Source organism: Hakea prostrata, chromosome 3, assembly GCF_041222555.1.
Source record: "Hakea prostrata isolate BN-2017 chromosome 3, UWA_Hpros_2, whole genome shotgun sequence".
In the NCBI taxonomy this organism is placed as follows: domain Eukaryota; kingdom Viridiplantae; phylum Streptophyta; class Magnoliopsida; order Proteales; family Proteaceae; genus Hakea; species Hakea prostrata.
In genome coordinates, this window is record NC_142602.1 from 35,227,399 (window position 1) to 35,234,377 (window position 6,979).

Below are 6,979 nucleotides of genomic sequence, written 5' to 3' on the forward strand. Positions count from 1 at the left end.
AGACATATTTCTATCCTAAAGAAAGTATGTCCTAGACTTGTTATCTGAAACAGGCTCATTAGACTGTCATCCAAGAGATGCTCCTCTTGAAGTTGCTACTCAACTCAAGGACAAAGAAGGGGAACCTATTGATAAAGTCAATTATCTTCGAAAGTAATCTACATATCTGATACATGACATGATATTGTCGCAGCAGTTAGTATAGTGAGTCAATTCATGCATGATTCACCCAATCACATGTCAACCATCTTCCGAATTCTTCATAATCTGAACTCAGCTCCAGGCAAGGGTGTTCTTCCATCCCCACATAACCATCTCCGTATTGAGGCCTACATTGGAGTAAACTGGGGAAGTTCACATGGTCGAAAGTCCACCTTAGGATATCATATTTTTATAGGCAGGAATCTGGTTACTTGGCCTAGCAACAAGCAGAATGTTGTTGCAAGATCTAGTGCTAAAGAAGAATTTCAACCTGTGGCTCAGGAGCTCTGTGAATTATTATGGTTACATGGTCTACTAGAAAAAAATTGGTTGTGCTGGTAGACCTTCTAATGATGGATGATTGTGAAAACAAAGTAGATATAAGATTTGCCCATAATCCAGTGCAACATGACAGGACAAAGTAGGTAGAGTTCGACAAAAAAATTATCAAAGAGAATTTGGAAAACGACATAATCTATATGCCATTTATGATGTCTGAAGAATAGGTAGCAGCTGACTTCACCAAAAGGTTAGCTGGACATATATTTCATTATATTTTGAGCGGGTTGAGTCACTTGGACATATATTTCATTCAATTTGACCAAGTTGGGCATGTGTTATATCTATGCCCGACTTGAGGGGGGAGTGTTAAGAAGACAAAATAGCCCCTTTTGTTACGGTGTTAGCTAGCGCTAGCACTAGATATCGAGAGGGATAAACCCCTGTCCTATTCGCTTTAGGACTTCTTGTTTGAATTGTTTTCTGAGTAGTTCAGTTTCCTACCCTGTTTTAGACTAGTTTTCGTATTCATCCTCAAGCTTGTATTCTTTTTCCTACTCAGAGTAGGTTAACCTCTGATTGTAAACTATACATACCCTGCTGGGGGCTGTGAATAAAGCATATGATTGTCTGAGTAATAATTTCTGAAGCTTACGACAGGGGCCTATAAACTTTCATCACCAACAAGAATCACAGTACATAAACATTCAATAATTTATGAAGTTCTATCTTCTGTTGAGGTATTACTAACAGATGACTGAGCACATGCACGGAGAAGTAATAAAAACATCTGTAGTGTAGGCTAGGACTAATAAGAGAGAATTAAACATAAATAACTACTTAGTGTTGATTCTTTCAACTCAGGCTGCTAAGATAAGACTTCAATGTGTGCATCTATCATTTTAGTAAGGGCATCGACCAATTGAGCTATTCAATAAACCCAGTTGATTACTAATAAGACGCTTACATGCAATAAACCAAGGAAGAGAGAAACCTGATCTAATGCAGCATCAGTAGCCAATTCATCTTTATCCTTTAATTGCTTGAGTAAGTTTACAGCAGAACTAAACCAAATAACACGTGTAAGAAGAATGAGAGGACAAAAAAAGAAAGTATGCAGTAAAGCAGGGAATTTGGCGTCAATGCACCTTAGATGCTTGCTTCGGACGCAATACTGAATAACTCTGCTGCACGCATCAAACCAACTGATGAGGTCTTTCAATTCCCCCAGCAGCTCAATCAGTTTGTTCAATTCCCCTTCAGTTTGAATATGTTCCTACCGAAGGGGAGAAAGAGCAGAATATAAAAGCATTAATATTGAGCCAGTAGAAAGAAATTAAAATTCATCAGAAGTATGTATTTTTTTTAAGTATCAAATAGTAGTCATAATACGAATGATAAAATGATGTTCTTCTTACAATGAGGTTTAAAATGGCTTTGGGCTCCACATTAGAACCAGCTTGCTTTATTTCTTCATATATTTTAAGTGTATCTGCTGTTTGCCCAGATAAAGCAAGAGCTGATATCAACGCACTCTTAATTTCATTTATGTTCTTCGCTGGAATCCCTTGCTCCAATACCATCTATCACCAGAGAAGGAAAAAAAAAAAATATATATATATATATATATATATATACTGAACTTAGGTAATTTCCATAGTGTTGACTAAAGCAATCAAAGCGAAGATTTCGAGAACAACATGATTCCTGCCTTCAGGGAACAAAAATAAAAAGAAGAGAAGGGGGGTGGGGGGCAGCAACAGACTGTCATAAACAAAACCAAATGACTATGATAGTTGAACCACAGAAATTTTCTTTTTCCAAGTGAATTAGTGGCATTTGCACCCAGAAAAGGACAAAAAGTGCTCATTCATTAGAGGAACATCAACTACACTCTAGGAAACGATGTCAAAGAAATAAATAATGACTTGTGCATTGCATGCTTTTGCCAATCTCCCATCCATGTTAAAACCAGCTACTTATGATTTTATTAATAATAAGGTGAATGTTCAAGTTTTTGTCACTTACTGGAGAAGTGGGTTCTGTGGCCACTTTGGAAAGCACATAAAAACATGCTTATAAGTTGATGCGTCCAAAATCTGCTCAGCCCTTGGATCTCCACGTGATGTCCTGCAAAACGAAAGCGTCAGATGTGGCCCGACCGCTGGGGTCGGGAGTCCACCTCCGAAGGCTAAGTCAGTTGATGAACTTAATCACAAACGGCTTTGTTTAGAAGCACAGAGCTAATGAATGAAGAAACGGGAAAGGTGATCTAGATAGCAGGACGCTGATAATTTGGATCTATCAGTATGTATCTGAACCTGAGTCTCAGATAGTATTCTCTTTGATCGATTGATCCGTCTCTCACCTTGTATGGTAGTAAGGTTTATATAGAGTGTACCTTCGAATCTCCTTCGTTGGATGCACTCGAGCCTTCTTCGGGTAGTCGTTGGATCTTATCAATAAGATCCGTTGAGCGATAGACTTCTACTAGTTTGGGCTAGTAGAGGACTCCTGAGATAACCGTTAGGTTATGCGATAGTTATCCCTTTGATGATGATTATCCGCAGCCGTCAGTTCGAGTCTGCTGTCATCAGGGTGATTACCCTAATCCATAAGTAAGATTAGGGCACGCTTGCAGCCGAATAATCTTTCTTCTTCAGCAAGCCATCTTCTGGATCCAGTTCGCTCGGGAGCGATTCGGTTTTCTCCGTCTCGACCGGGGTCGAGGGTCGGACCAGGATGAACCCGGTCAGATCATAAACTCTCCATATCACGAGCCCCCCAGACCAAGCTTTCGGTCGATCCCGAGGGCTTGGTTTTTAACCGGGTTCGTCGTCAGGTGATGATCTCTGCATGCTTCATTAAATGTCATATCACATTTAATGCGGTGGTCACTTTTCCTCGAGCGTTGTGAGTGTAAGGCCACATGTCTTCGTTGCAGTTGATCTGTTGTGGCTCACGTCATCCAAGCGACGGTTTCCGAACGCCTATTTTGGATTCGTGAGTTCAAACTTTCAAAACGTCTTTCAATCTTGATCGTTGATTTTGAATCAATCTCGATCGTTCAGATTCCCGAACACTCGTGCGGGAGTTTTAAAAGCGGTTCGTTGTCCTCGTAGGTTTCATTCTTCCTGTCTGGAATTTGAACCTTTGTTGTCTGCTTCGCGCCTTCCTGCTCTCAAGCTTCCGTCTCACTTGAATCGGTAAGTTTCTTGGTCTTTTCTTTTTGTAGTTTCTTTGGAACGAGTAATGGCGGACGATAGGGCTTCTTTAGTACCCCATGTTGGTGATAGCGGTGGTGCTTTTGCTTCTCCTGCTCCCGAACAGTCGGATAGTGATAACAAAACCCTAAGCGTCCTCTGGCGGGGAGTTCGCTGAAGTTTCTCAAAAAGGTTTTGAAAGAAAAACCGAAACTTCCCCTGTCCTTGTCGAGTTTGGATCTTCCAAGATCGTTGATTCTTCTAGGCAACCTCAAACCTCCGGGTCCAACGGTGGGCCTGGCTCTGTTCCTTCCATTTATAATGGAGAAACCCTTCTTTCAGCTGTCCAAGATTTTGACCTTCCTTCCTCCTATCAGGTTAGGGCTCCCCACCCTGATGAGAGGGTTGATTCATCCCTTTCGGGTGAATTTTCTCTGTATATAGATGCACTGGAAAGCGGGGTTCACTTTCCCTTTTTTAATCCTTTATTCTCCGCAGTTTTGAATCACTGGAACATTTGTCCCGGAATGCTCCTCCCCAATAGCTGGCGTCTCATCGTCGGCTTCTTGGGTTTGTGTTTTGAGCTTGGCATCACGCCATCTCTTTCTCTTTTTGTACATTTTCATGTTCTTTCTATCTCCCATCCTCCCGGATGGGTCTTTCTTTCCAAACGCAACAAGGTTGAACTTGATTGGAGGGGCAGCATCCTTGTCAAAGGAACTTGCCCTTCTAACCACAAAAGATGGCGCGAACGATATTTTTTCTGTCGAGCGCCTCCATCAGATCTTAACTTCCCGACCACCTGGAGGAGGTTTACTTCTTCGTCCGAAAGTAACCGGGGCCTTCCCTTATCCAAAGAAGACGAGGCGGCCATCAGGAAGATCAAATCCATTCCGTGGTATCAAGAGATACATGGATATGAAATGGAGTATAACTCCATCCTTCAATACTGGGGCTTGGCTCATTGTGAGCTTCTAACCATCATCCTTTGATTTGACTGAAGTGATATGTCTTGAATTCTGATTCTTGTCCTTCTTCTTTGCAGTGCCTCCCAGAACGAACCCTGAAAGCCTGTGGGTGAAGGCCGCTAGGGCCGTTGTGACAGCCGAGCAACGATCGCTCGGGGTCTTGACTGCAGATCAAGAGGCTTCTCTTCCCTCTCCCGACCCCTCTTACAGGGGTATCAGGAATATCAGGCCTGTAGCTGATGCTTCGGGCAAAGGGAAGAAACCAATGGTGGAGAGGGCTAATGTCTCCTCCTCCGTCCGAACCAAGAGGAGGCATGACACAATTGATGCTCCCTCCAATAAAAAATCCAAAGCTTCGACTGATGGTGAGGAAGTCTTCATCCCCCAGTGGACCCTGAAGATGACCGACGGGGTCACTCGGGATCCCGAGAAAGCTGCAGAGTGGAGCTCCCTCGGTCTTGCTCCTTCGATCGCCGGGAGTTTGAAGCCCTGGATGACACCTCCCTTGTTAGTCAATCTACAAGGTACCGGTCTTCTTGCTTACTTATGTTTTCATAATTTCTTATGACTTCTTCTGATATCTTCCGTCTTCCCGGGAATGCTTGTGTTGAGCTTTTATCAACACATGGAAGCATTGAGCCGGGTTGGTCGCACCAGCTCCTTGCTGCAAACTTGTGAAGAGAAATTGGCCAAGGCCAATTCTGAAATAGACCAGCTGACTGCAGCTACCGTGGAGCTGCAGAAAAAGCATGAGGAAGAAGTGATCTCCCTCAAGGAAACTCTTGAAGCTTCAAGAATTCGTGTCTCTGCTGCCGAGCGCGATGCCAGGAAGCAAAAGGCAGCTGCCACGTTGTTTGGTGACAGCCTTGAAATCAAAAGTAGGGATCTCGAAGAACATCTGAAGTTGGCAATCCCTAGCAAGCCTGAGCATATAAAGCCAGACCTTCGGAAGGAGTGCATTCGGAAATACCCGAACAGCGTACCTTTCTCCGAATTGCTAGGTTTCTACAACATTCGGGCTTATCGCATGGGGGCGAACGACGTTTGGGAGCAGATCCTTGGAACGATCCCCGACTTCGACACTTGCTCCTTTTCGTGAGGTATGCCACCCAGAGGTCTTCGGGAAAGTTGGTATGGATCTCCTAGACTGGGCTCAGGGAGTAGATGATCCTTTTCCAGCTGACCCTCAATATGAGGCATATCTAGATGACGAGCCGGCACTTCCAGAGGAGAAATCACAAGCCGAGTCTCAAGTTGTTGCTGTAGAGGATTCAGCTGATGCCACTCTTGAGGAAGGCCCTTCGCATGGTCCTGAGAAAAGTCATCCCGACCAGGGTCCCTCGGGCAACAATGAAGAAAAGGCTTAGGGAGTTGTTCTTTTGTAAAGATGTACCCTCAATATAATGAATAGACATTTCTTTATTCATGTTGGCCTCAAAATTTCCCCGTCTCCGCTCGAAGTATTGCCTTGAATATCAAAGTATTAATGATAAAACTTATCACTTAACTCTTCATTCCTCGTCGAATAATGATCTTGTAGAAATATTGTGAAGATGCGTTAATCTTCCCCACTACTTCATTTATTGCAAAGTCCGCACGTTTCCCTTTTGCGAAGTTCAAAAGTTTTCCTGCTTTTGTGTACCATTCATTGTTTCCAATGAATCGGAAATACATCCATTATTTTAATGGCAGTGCGACGATTGGAGGTTTCTCTGCATCAGGTGCTCGCTTCCACATGTTTCCATGTGGCATCCCTTCGACCGTTGATCTTGCTTTTTGCGGATTTCGAAGCGTCGTTTCGATCCGGGTCGTCGGTTGTCCTTAGCCTTCAACCGTCGTCTTATACCCGAGGCTATTTAAAGCCTTCGTGGGTACTCTCCATCTATCCTGGCTTCTGCAAGTTAGATTTGCTAAAGTGCCAAAGCAACCTTTCGTCCTTCGGCCTGCTTCCGTATTCCTCGTACTTCAACGACAGCTCTATCCATTTCCGAACAAGTGAGTTTTTTGATTTCTCATCTCTTTCCCCTCTTCCCCCGAAGTAAACTGCACGTAGTTATACTTGGGGTTTAGTTTGTTGGTCTGTCGAAGCTTTTAGAAAACTAGGGTTTCCCCATTGTTGCTGTCGTTTATTTCTGTACTGATACGGCTGGTTTTTTTGTTTTGCATAGTGGCTCCCAAGATCAACCTGAACTTTATCAGAGCAAAATCTCGTAAGAATAGCGTTCCGTCGGTGGTGATTGGGGCCAGTGCGGTGGTTTCAGCTAGTGAATCCTCCAAGCGTAAGGCGGCTGCTGGCGAAGTGTCTTCAAGTCGATTCCCGCAACTTCG